The sequence below is a fragment of the Alosa alosa genome, chromosome 4 (assembly GCF_017589495.1).
Source record: "Alosa alosa isolate M-15738 ecotype Scorff River chromosome 4, AALO_Geno_1.1, whole genome shotgun sequence".
Lineage (NCBI taxonomy): Eukaryota > Metazoa > Chordata > Actinopteri > Clupeiformes > Clupeidae > Alosa > Alosa alosa.
The window spans coordinates 213,141-231,067 of record NC_063192.1 but is presented as its reverse complement, the minus strand read 5'-3'; the positions used below and the strand labels follow the sequence as shown (position 1 = coordinate 231,067).

At 40.8% G+C, this 17,927-nt stretch overlaps 1 protein-coding gene across 2 annotated transcripts in view; it reads left to right on the top strand.

Annotated features, from left to right (window-relative positions):
* Positions 1-11,107: 11,107 nt before the first annotated feature.
* Positions 11,108-17,927, top strand: part of LOC125293150 (E3 ubiquitin-protein ligase NRDP1) — a 118,639-nt gene continuing 111,819 nt past the window's right edge. Inside the window, exon 1 of one of the 2 annotated variants that reach the window (XM_048240870.1) lies at positions 11,108-12,238. The gene's annotated coding sequence lies outside the window, so the exon portion shown is untranslated. Of the gene's footprint in view, positions 12,239-15,855; positions 15,934-17,927 lie in introns of those variants that run through there. The other variant, XM_048240869.1, reaches the window with a different exon arrangement.

Sequence of the window (17,927 nt, the reverse complement as noted above, 5' to 3'; positions counted from 1 at the left end):
CTTTGTTAAAGCGCCCCTAGAGGCCAAATTACGGCAATGTCCTTGTGCGTTCTCACAATCAAGTGCCAAGTCCCTGTACCAAGTTTGGCTTCAGTACATCAAAGCGTTGCTGAGATATGAGCTCACTTCCTATATTACAGCGCCCTTAAAGGCCAAATGACACCACTTTACTTGTGCATCCTCATAAACAACTACAAAGTCACTGTACCAAGTTCGGACCTCAGACATCAAAGCATTGCTGAGATATGAGCTCACTTCCTGTTTTACAATGTCCCTAGAGGCCAAATGATGTAAATTTACTAGTAAGTCTAATAATCAGGTACCAGGTCCCTGTACCAAATTTGGACTTCGTACATCAAAGCTTTGCTGAGATATGAACTCGCTTCCTGTATTGCAGCACCCCCTATGGAGGCCAAATGATGCCAATTTCGTAGTGCGTCATCACAATCAGGTACCAAGTCCCTATATCAAGTTTGGACTTAATACATTAAAGTGTTACTGAGTTACTAGCTCACTTCCTGTTTTGTAGTGCCCCCTATTAGAGGCCAAATGATACCAATTTCCTTATGCGTCATCACAATCAGGTAACAAGTCATCTTACCAAGTTTGTACTTATATATCAAAGCCTTGCTGAGATATGAGCTCACTTCCTGTTTGGTGGCTTTGGCTGTATTGAGTGAACGCTTTCGAATATCGAAACGCCTATAGGTATCCTTTGTGAGGCTTGGTCTGAAGATCATCTGTGCGAAGTTTGGTGAAAATCGGACCAAATTTGTGTGAAACTTTTTAGTGTTTTTGATCAAATCCAATATGGCGGCCGGATCAATTACGTTGACGTCACAAATTGGCATGCAGTGGCCTTAGGACCTCCCACAGTATTAACAGACACCACTAGTAAGTTTTCATTTCAAACGCATCAACCGTTATAGGTCAAAATGTAATTTCGCTAATTACAGCGCCCCCATATAGGTCTAAGGTCAAATTTCTTGAGCCTCTTCCTAATTGGGTCCTGTACTTATGTACTAAGTTTCGCGTTGATACGTAAAAACCTTTAAGCGTTTTCGATAAAATCCAATATGGCGGATGGTCCAATATGGCGGAAATTGATGTCATTGGGTGCGTTGAACTCGGCATCATCCAAGGATTCCAAATACACCTCAGTTTTCAAGATCTGGTATAGTTCAAACGTTAAGCGCATGGATGTAATGCCAACTTTGACACATTAGTGGCACTAGAGCACTTGAGGTGTAGACATGAAACTTTCATAACTTTCATATTTCATAACTTTTTACCAGACAGTTCTATGGGCTGCCATAGACTCCCATGACAGTTGAAAGTATAATAAGAATACTAAGAAACACAATGGGGGGTCCTGCAGCTTCGCTGTTATGCCCCCAAAAAGTTGGAACAGGGAATGTTTACCACTGTGCTGCTTCACCTCTTCATTTAACAAAATTCTATAAATGTTTAGGAACTGAGAGGACCAGTTCCTAGAGTTTTGACAATTAAATATTGTCCCATTCCTGCCCGATATAGGATTTCCATTGCTCAACAGTATGAGGTATTCTTAAACATGTTTTTCATTCCATGATGTACCTAATTTGACTGGACTGCAGACAGGCCATTTTAGCACCTGGGCTCTTCCTCTATGGAGAAATATTGTTAAAATGTGTGCAGAATTCATTTTGCCATTGTTTTCCTGAAATAGTCAAGGTCTTCCCTGAAAAAAAAACATTGCTTGGATGGCAGTATATGTTGCTCAAAACCTGTATACCGTATTTTCCGGACTATAAGTCACACTTTTTTTCATAGTTTGGCTGGCCCTGCGACTTATAGTCAGGTGCGACTTATATATGAAAAACATGTATAATTGAACATGTTTTTAAATGTTAATTCATATTAACTGACATGAACCCTACATGAAACATTACTGTCTAGCTGCAAGAGAGCGCTCTCAAATGCACAAGTTCTGTGCACTTTCAGTCAGAGATTAGTGGTTGCGCTATGCCTGAAACACACGTGCATACCTAAATCCTCAAATTATGGCCAGGATTCTGTTTGGGCCTCAGATTCGGACAAATAAAGGCCAGTAATAATTTTGTTTCAATTTAACTCATAAAAGAGCTCTTCTTAATATTTTATATTGTTGGTTGGTTTAATATTGTTGTCAATGAAAAGTCACGTCTCCAACACGTTGCTCTCAAGCTATCAGTTGCATGCCGCCCCCTTCTGAGCTTGCCAGAGGCTGAAGCAGTAACCTACATTTATACACAATTGTTGCTGCCAGGCATCAGCCTACGAGGTTTCCATTTCAGCACAACACACGTTCCATGAATAAATGAAAGCGGATGCCATATCTCACAATAAGCAGATGGAAATCCCAACACCCTTGCATGAAACTTAATAGTGAACCATCAAATACCCCGCAGATTTCAGTGGTTATCAGTCCCGATATTAACAATATAATCAAACAGTAAGCCATGCCCCAAATAAAGGTGCTGTGCTTTGCGTAGCCTAAATAAAAAGACCCCAGCGATAATTTGAAGATTTCCGATAGTCTGTCTCCTAAACATTCCTCACCCGTTATCTAGACATGCATGAAAACATTTGAAAACAAAACTCACTGCCATGTAGGCTAATACTTGATCGCTGTTTTGCTACTAATTATCTTTCACGTACTGAATACGCACAATAGAAAGTGAAAGTAGGCCTACTATGCGCTCCGTGTCTGTATCTGTTTGTTCACGTCCGCAATCGATTATAACGTTCCTCAAATAGAGAACGTTTACAAAATTCCTGACGGTTCCTGATCGCTAAACGTTTGGTTTCCTTTCCTGTCGATCGCGATTGATGTAGAAGCACCTCCTAGGCTATAATTTGACTTCAGCGATGAGAGAGGGACAGAGAGAGACACCCGCAAAGTGGTCCATGCGCGCGTGTGTGTGTCTCTGCATCGGGTTCAATTGAAGTCAGAGTTGGTCTGTCCAGTCAATAGTCCCGCATTCAGGCTGCTCCATTATTAGATTAATGTTATCAGACAGCACTGTAACATGTGTGGGAATTTCTCTCATTATGATAGAGTTGTGGGACTTTTATTATTATGCTCAATACTTAATAACTTATGCGCAATACCCGCAATCCTGCGCTGAAATTTAGGCCCTGGTTTTAAATGCGCATCTTTTTTTCTCGCGCTCTCTCGGAGGTGGCCAGCCAAGCAATTGTTCTGCTACCAGTTTGTGCCAATATATCGTCCAAAATGCTTGATTGAATTGCATTCTCCACACTTTTAGCTAAATTGTCATGTGACGCGTGGGCACTCGTCAGCAGCCTTCGGCTTGCCTCTTGCCACTATTCACTCCTTCGTCAACATTCACTGTAGAATTCCCAATATTTTTGGCCTCTATATATGTCCAGTTACATCTGTCTGTTCTTGGTCTTGGATTTTGTGAAATAAATTTCTTAATATCACCTGCTTGCTGCAGCTTTGGTCTGCACGTCCTAAAACCGGTCTGTGCAGTCTTTTTAAAACACATCTTTTTCTCTCTCGTGGGCATTTAATCTGCTGCCGGCTTGTCACTCCACATCGCCCAAAATGCTTGATTGCATTGCATTGCATTGCATTCTCCACATTTTTAGCTAAATTTTCATGTACCACATCAACATTTTTGTTCAGTGAATCTTTTGTAAATTGCTTTACAATTACTGTCGGGCCTATAGGCCGATCCTGGCTTGCACAGTTCTAGGTGAACTGTTATCTCAGATTCAGTGATTTTAAGGTAGTGGATGGAAAGCTTGAGGTTCAGAAAACTGGTAGCTGGGGCTATTACATGCAAGTCCAACTAGGAATGTTTTGCACAGGTCTCAAGACAGCCAGACTGATGATCTGGACACCAGATGAGAGTTTGGTATTTAGGGTACCATTTGATGAGCTGTTTGTCACGGAACAGGTGAAGCGGTTGAGAGCGTTCTACTTCTCATCCATACTGCCTCAACTTGTTGATGAATTTGCTGCGGGGCGGCTTAAGTTTGATGGGAGATACACTGAAATTGTGAGGAAAATGTAAAGAGAGTAAGGAAAGACAAATGTGACCAAGGGCCATTGTTAGTGCCCACTGTTGAAAATAATTCAATTTACAGCAATGAAATGTTAATTCATGTTTATTACTACTCACTTATCCACATGGAGCAATACTTACAAGGTACTTAACTGTATTATGGGAATAATAATGGCTATAGGACTCTCCTCTTGAGTCTAGGTTTTTTGTTTTTTGTAACAGGCTCTCACTACAATCCAAAATGCATGTTGTGTTGGGGTATTTAGTTTTAAAAGCTTGTGGCATAGTCACCCGAATAGTTTCCCGAGGATGCCAAGGGATGAGGTTTCTTGTAACTTCCTCCAATTTGTCGATCCAGTAAGATATAATCTTACTTGACAAGCTCTCTGATATGAAGAACCGTCTGCTCAGATCACCAATCATGAGGTTCAATCTTAATTTCATTAATATTAGGAGGACTTGGTCTCTTACAGACATTTTAAAAGACCCCGCAAACTGTTCAAGCACTGAAACAAGAGTATTGAATGTTTGAAGTGGAATGCCAGTGTACAGTAATGAGTCTGAATAATTGAGAAGAATATTATGCTCCACACTGCACTGTGTTGCTTGATGACGGACTTCTTTAGTGTTGGTGGCCAGCTTCACATAACCATGATGCAGTAAGGCAGGGTCTTCCCACTGGGTCTGTATCGAACACTTGGTTGCTGTCTTGATAGTTGTGTCAGAAGAGGTGTCCCCACTGCAATCTAAGTTGACAATGAAAATCAAATCAGGTTTCAGGCCTAATGTTGAGCTCTACTACTTCAGTAGCCTGGTGGCAAGTTAAGTCATGTTATCTATAGCTATACCAATACTACTTACAATTTTATGTAAAAATGTTCATTACTAAGATTTCAGTTTATCTTCTGTGCAGACACCAGGGACTAAGCACTGTGACCAGAGGAAGCATCTACAGGCTGTTGTAACTTCTGCACCTACTATTGTATTATTGTTATTATATAACATTGTTGAAGTTGATTCTATAAATGTAATTTCATATCTCAAATGTCACTATTTGTAAACAAAATATCCAAAGGAAGTTACTGCTTCAAAATCACCCAGCAGATGATAAACTGATTTACCAGGGGTGCCTAAACCTCATTATTTATTTATTTATTTATGTATTTATTTATTTAAAAAACGTTATAGCCTCCATCTAGACACTTAACTCATTATCATCTCTGGTTGACCTAGTTGACCAACATAGCTTTGCATAATACAGGTTAGAATCTAACTGAAACAAACAATGTATTAGGCTAACTTACCATGCTCATGGGTTGTGGATGTTTGTCGCTCATCCAAGAACGAAACTTCCGGAGTTGTGTCAGAGTGGAAGTGGGTGCATGCACTGTAATCTATGTAAGCAATTTAAACACAAACTGGGTAAGTTAAATTGGAAACCCAGAAAATACCATCACAACACTTAGCCAACTTAAGCGCAGCAGTGCGGCAGCATTGGGTTACATTTAGGCCAATTTAAAAAATATATAATATAAAGATGTCACATAAACAAATTACTTACGAGACTCTTCCTGTTCGTGCTGCACTGACTGTTAGCTTGTAGTGCTACCTCCAAGTTATCCTGGCACCTGATGAGTTTTCGCCTTTTCTTAAAGGAGAATTCCGGTGTGATATTGACCTAAAGTGTGTTGAAACATGATACCGAGTGTGAACGTATATCTCATAGCCCATCTCGGCTTGTCCCCTGCACTCCAAAATCTGGCGCTAGTTAGCCGATGCTACCAACAGCTTTTTCAATGGTGGTGCTTTGGCATCGGGCTAGCCATGCAAATAAATCACTGTTTTACACCATTTACTAGGCTCAATGTATCTCCACACTTCATTGGTAAACTTCCGAGGGCCCTGACATTTAAAACGAGACATTGAGAACTTTGAAAAAGCACTGGTAGAAAACTGGAATCCATGCATTTCCACTGAATTATTTTTGGAATCTGATCCCTTATCATACCTGTTCATTCTTACTCGTCGCTCGACTTATCGTGACTAAATTCAAGATGGCTGCAAATGCTAAACTTCGTGAAGATACTGTCTGTATAAATCGTCTTGTAAGTAAACTACCAGTGCTTTTTCAAAGTTCTCAATGTCTCGGCCCTCGGAAGTCTACCAATAAAGTGTGGAGATACATTGTAAGTGTGAAGCCTCGTAAATGGTGTAAAACAGTGATTTATTTGCATGGCTAGCCCGATGCCGAAGCACAACCATTGAAAAAGCTGTTGGTAGCATCGGCTAACTAGCGCCAGATTTGTGCAGGGGACAAGCCGAGATGGGCTATGAGACATACGTTCACACTCGGTATCATGTTTCAACACACTTTAGGTCAATATCACACCGGAATTCTCCTTTAACTGGCTGTCATTCATAACCAAGGAATAACTCCGGATTTGGATGGAGCTCCGTTAGTTTGTGGTCGATGAAATGGTAAGAACAGACATAAACTCTCTTTGGTGGATTTTTTAGCTTAAGGGGCGCTAACCATTCTATTGTTTTTGTCTCGTCCTTCGGCATTGAATGGAGTGCGTAGGGTGCTGGGCAACAGGTCAAGCAGGTCCGTTTATGTTGGAAACAGGTCCCGTTCATAAAGTCCTTCAGTTTTTGCGTGTTGTTTGTGCACCCGACAACGGCACACGTTGAGCCACAAGGAGCCATTGCTTAGTCTGTCACAATTACTATTTGTAAGTAATCAGTTTTCCTCGTTTTGTTTGTACCGCGAGTAATAATAATAATAATAATAAAGCTTTATTTGTATAGCACCTTTCATACACAGAATGCAGCTCAAAGTGCTTTACATTTGAAGCATGTAACACAATAATAGTCAGTCAGTCATTATCAATCACTTTTCTTTGCTGTTTATGTTATACTCAGCAACATATCAAAAATATAGAAAATGACGTCATAAGACTGGCAGCCTTAACCCTCTTACCCCCCACAAGCACGCCATATGGCAACTGTGGCAAGGAAAAACTCCCATATTCCAGGAAGAAACCTTGAGCAGAACCTGACTTAATAGGGGGAGCCCATCTGCTTCTGGCTGGCTGCGCCCTCCAATAGTAGCAGATGTAGAATAATCTGAAAATGTAGTCTACAGGATAAGATGAGTTAACTAAAAGCTTTCCTGTACAGGTATGTTTTCAGATCTTTTTAAAAATATTTACTGAACTTCGCCTGCTTGATGTACAGAGGCAGGGTGTTCCATAGTTTGGGGGCATAATGGATAAACACAGCTTCTCCACTTTGTTTGTGGAGCACTTTGGGTACGATTAAAAGATTAGAATTGGATGATCTAAGTTTCCTTTGTGGTTGATAAGATATTAAAAGCTCAGAGATATATGAAGGTGCTGTGCCATTCAGAGCTTTGTAAGTAATTAACATAACCTTAAAATCAATTCTATAGGAAATAGGGAGCCAGTGCAGTTCAGCCAACACAGGGTGATGTGTTCTCTCTTCTTAGTCTTAGTTAAAAAGTCTAGCCGCAGAGTTCTGTATGAGTGCCAATTTCTTTAGATGTTTTTGGGAAGACCAGTGAAAAGTGCATTGCAGTAGTCTAACCTGCTAGTGATAAAGGCGTGAATTAGTTTTTCTGCATCTTGTTGAGTTAAAAGGGCGCGACTTTGGCAATGTTTCTCAAGTGGAAATAGGCTGTCTGAGTAACTTTACTGATATGGGGCTTAAAACTTAACTCTGCATCTAAGATGACACCGAGGCTTGTTACTTTTGGTTTGACCTGGTGTGCCAAGTTCCCCAGATTACTAAGAATAATATCTCGCTTTAGTTTTGGTCCAACCAGAAGTACCTCTGTTTTGTCATCATTTAGTTTCAAAAAGTTTTTGCTCATCCACTGATTAATGGAGGTTAGGCATGCAGTGAGGGAGCAAAGGCCATCTGGGTTAGTTGGCTCCACAGAAAGATACAATTGGGTATCATCTGCGTAGCTGTGGAAGTTTACATTATGCTGACTTATGACGTTTCCCAATGGAAGCATATATAGAGAAAATAGCAGGGGACCAAGGCAGCTCCCCTGGGCCACACCAAAAGGCAAGTCATGTTTTTCAGATACATGATCTCCTAGACTGATATAAAAATCTCTGCCAGTAATGTAGGTTTGAAACCAGTTTAGAGCATTATCAGAGAGACCCACCCACTTCTCAAGGCGGTGAATTAGGATGCTATGATCAATGGTGTCAAATGCCGCACTCAAATCCAGAAGAATAAGGATTGAGACTTTGTTTGAGTCGGTAGCTAGTCTGAGATCATTGACTATCTTTACTAGAGCCGTTTCTGTGCTGTGATTTGATCTAAAACCTGATTGGAATTTTTCAAGGATACTGTTTTCGTTGAGGAAGGTATTTAACTGATTGCAAACAACTTTTTCAAGTACTTTGCTCAAAAAATCGATAGATTTGATATAGGCCTGTAGTTGCTCAGATTGGTATGGTCAAGATTTGACTTTTTAAGTAAAGGTTTCACAACAGCGGTTTTAAAAGCAGTTGGAAATATACCTGTTTCTAATGAGGTATTTATTACCTTGAGAAAAAAGGGAGCTAAGCCATCATATACTTTTTTGAGGAATGTAGTAGGGATTGGATCTAAAACACATGTTGAGGAGCCGGTTTGAGTTATAATTTTACCAAGCTCAGATTGAGTAATAGTGCTAAAGGACCTTAATTTTGGGGGGCTGTTTTTGGGTGTACTATCAAACATATTACTTGTGTTACCAATAGCCTCCCTTATAGAAATGACTTTGTTTTTGAAGAAGTCTGCAAATTCTTCGCATCTTAGAGAGGATGCCTGACTGAGTGTATCAAAAGGTGTTTGATGCAATAGCCTATCAATGGTAGAGAACAACACCCTAGAGTTTCCACTGTTTTCAGCAATTACCTTAGAGAAGTGGTTCCTCCTCTCATTCGAATAGCTCTATTATAATTTGCAATTTTTCTTTTAGAATGGCACGGTGAACCTGTAACTTAGTTTTTCTCCATGTTCTCTCAGCTTTCCTACATGATCTTTTTAGATCATGGATATTTTCGTTCATCCAAGGTGTCAGTTTGCTACAGGGCCTTTTTTTAGTCTTTAAGGGTGCCACTCTGTCAAGCAGAGCGCCTAATTCACGATTAAGAGCCTCTACCATTTGATCAATGGGATGATGTAAAATATCTAAATTTATGGAGTCTATAAGAGTAGTGTCCCTTGTTTGCTAGCTTCATTGCTGTCGTCTCCCTGCTAAGGCTAAACCGGAATTTAGATACCGGCGACGGCCAATAAGACTCGCAGGAAAGTTGTGGATAGGTCCATGCTGTAGTGTGTTACACTTGGTGCCTGTGTCGATCCTGAATATCACTTTTTTAGACAGGATTTCCAGATTTACCACCCATTTGTCATCATTGGAGTTTTCAAGCTGCATTAGATTTATGTTCAGAATGTCTTCATCATCTGGTGAATCTTGACTTTGTTCAACACTTATGGTGTTTAGTGCATGCTTACGGCACACAGCCACTAAGTGATTTGGTTTGTGGCAGTAGGAGGAACATACAAAGCCTTTTGCTGCACTGCCTTGGTTCCAGGGCTGGACTAGCCATCTGGCATACCGGGCATTTTCCCATTGGGCCGACGCACTTTTGGGCCGAATCGTCGATGAAACTATAATTTAGGCTAGGCCTATATATGTTTTTGTTTGTGTTTCTGACAGTGCTGGCCCTCGGAGGGCTGACAGCAGTCCACTGGTTAATTTTCCATACTGACACTGGCATGGCCCATTCAAATATCTTTGTTTGCCCGCGTCGGCCTTTAAAGAGCTGCAGCGGCCCTTTGATTAATTTTCAATACTAGCGCTAATACACCGCCAGCTGTGACAACAGAATCATGCCTGTGTTCTGTTCCCAGAGCCTTATCTGTATATGATCGTTTCTCAAAATATGAGCCTCCTCAAGAAGTAGATTGCTTGTCCACGGAGCCACAAATTTAAATTAAGCCCGGTTTCTCACCGCCGACCGAAAGAAAAAGAAACTAAAAGTTTCCCCGATAAATTAATCAATCTGTTCTTGTGCATTTTCTTACTTGGTGCCGAGTGCTTCGGCTTAAAAGACACTGCTGATACTTGTGTATCCTCTTCTCTGACTATTTTCATCTGTTTCTGTGACACTTTAATCTGCTGAGGGATTAGTATGGCTCTATTTACCGTGAGGTTCTCGCCTCTTTCTAGCAGCCACTCTTAAGTCTGTGTCTGCTAAATGTAATGTAATGTAATGTAAGTCCCAATACTACCACTTCACCCTAGCAGTTCGCCCTTTCCCTTCGTTTGCGCGTTCATGTAAAGGGGTAGGGTATCCCAATTCTTTAAGAACGAAGTTGAAGTGTTGTTCAACCCTTCAAACTACCACTTCACACGGAGTGCGATCAGAGGCACTGATCTATAAAGAACACTGGATAGAGCAACTACGTCACAAACCTGAAGCCTCCATGAAATCGGCGCGGCGGCCATATTGGGACCACGGAGTCCGAACTACGCTGCTCCGTTCTGAAACCTCACCAAAATGATCTAGCCTAGGCTACTGTGTGCTGCACCCACGGAGAAAATCACTGTAGGCTTTTAATGTTGTCAATGTAGCCTGTCTGGAAGAAGTTTAGTGGGCGTGATAATAATATTAATAATGCTATAATTCATTCATTCAACCTTTATTTTGAATTTCCTCCTATTTGAATACTTGAATTTCCCCTGGGGATCAATAAAGTATCTATCTATCTATCTATCTATTTATTCTCGGAGGGTCATTGAGGGAAGCCCTCATTTTCAATGAAGCAGAAACAATGAAGTAACAAGATGTAAAAAGAGAGATCATAATATAAATTTATATCATAGTATAAAACAGACACAGGTCTCCATTCAAAGAGACCTAGTATCCTATTTATTTCTATAGGTTTTTTCACTATTTTTTTTATTTGTGCGATCGACCTGCATGGAGGGGGAGACAAACAATGTTAATAGGCCCATATCTATATTTCAGTAGCTATTACAAATACAAATAGTTTTGTCATATCATAGGCTAGCTTACTTTGCATTGGGTTTTGAACAATTTGTTCAACTTCTTCCGGACATTGACATTCAACATTGATAATGTGTTGATTATGACAATTAAAAATAAATGACACTAAATACGTACACAATACGTAGCCTTTTTTAAGCAACACCAAAATTGCGTTTGTTAGTATTAGAACGCTGCCAGTTTCAGTGACGTCACTAGCATGGTAGGACCTGAGAAGTTCTATAGGCAACAGCTGCAGCATAATATGTACACGAAAATTAGTAATTTGAATGGCATGGGTTACAAATTTGAGCCTGTGAGGGACAGGCCTGTAGTGTCTTGACTACCACTAGATGGGTTTCAGGCTCCAGCTCAACCTTCAGTAGGATCATTTGGGTGAAAATGACTGTGTGGGCGCTGCCGGAGCATGGACACTGGAATCTATCTGTTGCAAAGCAGTGGCGAAACGTAGGGAAAATGTTCAAGGAAGCCAAAGTGACGGGGAAAATATGTTTATTTATGTATAGTTTATTTCGGGGGGTATACATTTTGTGCAATGTACACAACATAGATACATTTTGTGCGGCACAACATAGCTACTGTAGACCTAGCCTACAGGTCATGTAGAAAACTGGACGAGGGGCACTTGAGACAGCAACACGCACGCTGTCTCTCTGTCTCCCTCCATCCCTCACACACACACATTGCCTACTGTACATCCTCCACACAACTGCATACTCACTCACCACCACTACATTAGGCCTATGCGAAGGCTACGGTGCATATACAAATAAGCTATATAACACGCATTGTCACGTCAATGTAGGCTAACGCAGTATGGACTACTGGCACTCGTAACAGCAACTCACATGGGCTCTCTCTCTCCCTTCCCTTGAAACTGATAAAAACTTTGTTACCCCAAGTTGACCCCAGATACACGGAGGATACACGAGTTTGCCGTTTATTTTTGGCTAACGTTAGTGGAGAATTTGCAGATTTTTACCTTGTGGATGTTGATATTGCACGAGTCTCTTGGATAGCAGCACTGCGAGTTAAACTCCCTCGCATCAACAATCTGCCCTGAGATGGTGAACAACTGGCTTCAGGGTGAGTAGAAAGGGACATTGGATTCTGTTTACAGACCCGCTGTGGTTTAGTTTCCAGCTAGTAAAAGCATTATTATCGATCTGTGATATCGTCGGAGTCATGGTTTATACTCTCTATGGTCGGAGTGCTAGCTTGTGGAGTTTGACATAAGAGTGTTTCCAAGGTGTTTAGCTGCTAGCCCTTTCCTAGGTTGGATCGTATGGTAGCCTATCTAACCCTGGACCTCATCTGAGGCTACTTCGAGATATTCCAAAGGGGACAGATAGGTTACTGCACTTAAAACTTTAAACGATTGAACGAACCTTCCCGGACTTTGTAATTGCGACCAGTGACTGCATTGGGTGAACGAAGCCGAAGTTGAAACTTAGGGTGCGTTCGAAACGGAAGACAGCTGCCTGCTACCTCCCTCCCTACATAGAGAGCTGTCGCATTAGACATGACTTGTCAGATATCTTAACAGACAGTTGGTTTCGAACTCTCTATTTAGATAGCGACAATGTCTGGTGTCATCACGTCAACGTTGTCATGTGTGGTGTCATCACGTCAACGTTACGTCTGTACCTAAATATTCTATACTCCGCTCGAAGATCTTTGGGTCCCTACCGTCAGACGTCCCGTCATTTTCCGACTGTCACCACCACTTTTTGTGTACCGGTACCGTCAGTATGGAGACTACCGTGACTGCCTTGGTCCTTCACCAGCTAATGGAGTTGGAAGAAGAGGAAACCCTCTGCAGACGAGCCCACCAGAGACGCCTCAAGATGCTAGCTATTATTGGCATCTGGCTTAATATCGAGGTGAGCCCAGCGGCAACTTAAGCCAGAACATTACTGTGAACTCCTGAGGTAAAATAGCAGCTAGTGTAGCGGTAACAGACCCAGTGGCTAACGTTACCTAGTAGGTCAAATATATAGGCTATAGTCCTATGTAATTATCGACATTAACAGTATATGAGCGTCTTTGCTAACGATACGCTAGATTTACGCCGTATGGCTATACTTGCCATTGGATGACCTGGACCCTGACGAGCCTGGATGTGAAGCTGAGACTGCCAGTGGGATGGCCCTGCGAAACAGAATAGCAGAGGAGTTGAACGTACACTAATTTATTTGTGTGGCTGTGTAGTCTTCTCCCTCTTGCAATAATTGCAGCTCATGTTGTGCCGTGAAGGTTGGCCTTTACGGATCCTTGGCACATACCTTATTACATTATATTTGTAATCACTGTTACTGAAATCAGTTTACACTGTTTAATAACCTGTTGTTCATGTTGTTACAGGAACATCGAAAGAAGCCTGGGTTACTTTCCAGTTATAGTTACTTGTTTAAGCAGATTACTATTCTACTGTTAATATTTTTTAATTAACTTCTTATCCAGTGAATAGTTGTAATCAGAAATCAGTTCTTGCTGTTGATGTTTGATGCTTTCATTAACACATTTACTCCAGTTATACTTCTAATCACTGTTAATGAAATCAGTTCACACTGTTGAAAACCTATTGTTCATGTTGTTACAGGAACATCGAGAGGGTTACTTTTAAATAGCATGACCAAGGAGGGTGGTCGCTGCCTAAGCCTGGGCCCTCCCGAGGTTTCTCCCTGTGTGGGAGTTTTCCCTCGCCACTGAAATTGGTGTAGAGATTTGGCTTTCTTAGGCAGCTTTAAAAAAACTAGATTTTAGAATCTAGAAATAGATAGATAATAATCCAATAAAGGGTTTTAAACTTATATCAACTCTGTTGTTGTGTCATGTTATTTGTAAAAAATACACTTTACAGTAAATATCATGTTGATATCCCTCTTGCCTAGCTTAACTTAATTCACTTGAAGATTGTTATACCTATAGCTCTCAAAAGTGACAAAATACAGTATGCCTAATAATTTTTTTTATTTTTTATTTGTCTGCCATTCTCTCCAACACCGCTAACAGACGGGCAAAGCGCTCGTCGGCTGCCCTCTGCCTCTCCTTCTCCATTTGCTCCTCTCTCTCAAATTGCTCCCTCAAGAAAGCAGCAAAGCTGCCTCTTTTCTGGCCCCTGGCCTCTCCCTGCAGTTCTCTCTCTGCTGGGGGGGGGCACAGCACCTGACGAGCATGGCTCTGCTTCCCTGGATGAGATCGGGGACATGGAGGCACGGATCACTGGTGGGGAGATAGAGTGCCTCTGCCCCAGAATCTCATCCATGGCACAGAACCATGGCCACGAGGCTGCTGTGTCCTCCCCAGCATCTGTCCCTGTTCCTGTTGGGGGGTTTTTCATTTCCTACAGATAAATGAGTATGTAATTAGCAATAGAAGAATGGACAACAGTTTTTTAACTACCAGTAACATAATTTACTGTAACCTGTAACAGAATCACAGATGGCCGTGTAGTAGTCTTAACTAATTTGAAATAATTTTATCCTACACTTTTATTTTACTTAATGATCTATTGGTTCATAAATTAGCCTACATTGAAACAAACATTTTACTGTTGGGACAATGGTCTGGTCATACCTTTGTTTTTTTTTTTAAGGTTGTCCCACTTTTTACGGGCCTGTTGTGGGGTCACCTTCTCCTCCAGGCCAACAGACCTGAGGACCTGTCTACACAAACAGTAAATTGAATCAGAGCTAAATACTATACTCACTTGTTTTTAAAGCATCCCTCTAACAGTTAACTAAAACTTACTTCCAGCCATCCATGGCACTGTTCCTCTGGCCTGTGAAGAGCCGATCTGCCTCCCCTCTTGCCTGGATGAACCTGGCAGTGTCATCGGATGTCCCTACGGGGAAATAACCGTCAAACACTTTAGTTAATTATTTTCTCACTACAAGATAGCTTGATGGTCTTAATCAGGTAACTATTTTGGTAACATAATGCTTTGTTTGTCGAAGTCTAGGCAGCGTGGCAGCAACCTGTTGATGCTAACGTGATGTGAGAAATTATGTTAAAGTAAAGAGTGGTTTGCCTACTCTTATTATCGTAACGTTAATCAACAAGTTTACTGTTTACTACTAGATTGAGCTAGCAGCTTTGGATTCAGATTATCATATCTGGAAACGAGTTAGCTCAATTGTGAATTCAAACATTGGCATCATGAAACTGCCAAAGATCAAACGTTAACGTTAACTCGAAGTTCTATTAATGTTACTGTGTTGCTTCCACGGACATTGTTACCGTTGCGGTTACGTTAATTCCTGTTATAATGTTAGCTAGCTGGCTAACAATTGTAAAATTCGCATGTATAACCAACTTTGCTGGATACAATAGCGATATTTTCTGATAGTATCTTGTGTATTTCTCGGTAACTTTATAGAGATAGAAGTGATAAAATGTAAGAAAAGTCCAAAAAAATACTTACATTTGTACACAAAGTCGGACTTCTCGACCTGGTCAGCCATCTTTATTCTTTTAATTTGACAAATTCACAGCCGGGCCTTGGAGGATTATGGGTAGTAGGGAGCATGAAGTGAGCATCGATGCTGACTTCAAAAATGACCGTTATTTATGAAATCTAAGATATCTTAGAAGGCAGCAAAATTATTTTTTTCGGTTTGGAACCGCACTCGCTGCCTCGCTCCCCAGTTAGATATCTTAAAAGGTAGCAGTTTTACCCGTTTCGAACGCACCCTTAGGCTCCATGGCACATAGACTGTGGGCTCGCCCTTCTATGAATTGAAAAAGACTACAAGCTGCCCCACCGAGTTTGCGATAAAGTAAGCAAGAAAATGTTTTTTTTAAGTCAGGATATGGCAAGTCAATGGCATTTATTCGTCCAAAGTTACAGACCAGTTTCCATAGTGCACATCTTATCAATAGTTTGAATGTCGTGTGTGTTTCTGCTCATTGACAAAATAGCGTTCAGTATGATTCATGCCCAATTCATTTCCCCTGTGTTCGCCTTTGTTTCACTAGTTTGGTTTCATTTTGTATGGGATTTTGTGATGTAGGCTAGCCTATGATAAATGGCTTATGGCCAATATGTAACTCAGCTAGGCCTAATGTTAGTTTCCTCAGCCATGTCAGCTAGCCTCAGACTCATTATCTGCTATGGCTGCTAGTGCTAGTGCAGAGTAGCTTACCATGCCAGTGACGTAGCCGATTGTTGAAATCCAACATGGCGGCGCCCGTGTAACAACAACACCACTTTCAATGTACAATTTTATCCCTTTTAATAAATTCAGCCATTTTAATCATTGTACCAATTAGAAGAAATAAAATACATCTGTTATATCACCTTTACTTCAAATTCCAGTTCAGTTCATCTTTAAGCTAACATAGCATTATATGTTAATCTTTAACATTACCATTCCTTAACGTTCAGTTTTATCGTAACTTTACCCCTGAGTGAATTGTTCGCTCCCTGACATTTGTCAGCTTTTGGGTTGTCACGTCCACGACGTGGCTATTATCAAATAAATATTTAATTATTATATTTCTTTATATCCAGGGTGTATTGGCAATTCATTTAACTACATTTACTAGTCTGATTATTATTTTCACATTGTTAAAGTGGGTCCCCGTTAAAGTTTGGACGGGTTCCTTCATGAATCACGCACCCCATTTTCTCAGCAGAAATGGCACAAACTGCAGTTGACACAAACAACCACAAGGTGTCACTTGGGTGGCACTACTATTTTTGATGCGACTGACTTACTGCTTCCATGACGCAGCGGGGGCATGGGAACTTAAATTGATCACGGTAATTTAAGCTTACACTTGACAAAACATTCTAATATGAAAATGTAGATGCAATTGTTGTAAAATGGTGCAGCTCCTTTAAGAAAGCACCGTGTGCAGGGATGGAGAGAGAGAAAGCGAGAGGATAGGCCTACAGTATGTGTGTTAGAACTTAGCGTGTGGAAAAAGTACGTGCTGTTGAGACTGGAGCGAGCCATATTCAAAATAATGCAAAAAAAAGCAATTATCCTCATTCATTGCAACCAAAGCATGCCTGCTTGCTGACGTTCAAACGAAAAATATATCAAAGCACCTTTTGCGTTTGAATGTAGCACGAAAAAATGTTTAAACAGCTGGACAAATGATTTAGCTAATTGATTTTATAACCTGTACACCAGCAATTGTTGAACATTTACCTATACAAGTACATTGACAGTAGCCCAGCCTAACAGCATGTTGTAGGCCTACTGTAGAAATTTCACTTAAATTGCAACCGCAACATGCCTGCTTGCCAACGCTCAAACGACAAACGAAAAGATAATAAAACAACAAGAGGGTTGAGTCTGAATGACACTGAGTTTTTAGACACTGAGTTTTTGTAGTTAAGAAATATTTTCGTGATATAAAAAATGGTCATTCTTCAATCTCCTTCACTGACACCTATGGAAAAGGCTTAACGTCCCAAAACAACGATCAATGATCATCAAATTTCTCTCTCACATTGCTCCTCATAACCATCTATAAAAAAGTGTTTTTTCTTTTCTTTTTGAGCACATTCGAATCCCAGGACATAACGCACTGGACCTTATAATAGGCTCGAGATATAATTCCAAAGGGGGCAGATAGGGGCCACTGCACTTAAAACTTAAAAGGGAACTTGGCAACTATTTCAACGTAATAAACCCGTTTAGAAATAATTTGGATGGTTAAATGACCTGTTCCGGTGAAAATGGTGACTTTTCCCCGCTGCCCCTTGAAAAGCACTGGTAGTTTACTTACAGGCGATTTAAAACCAACCTTGCAACATTGA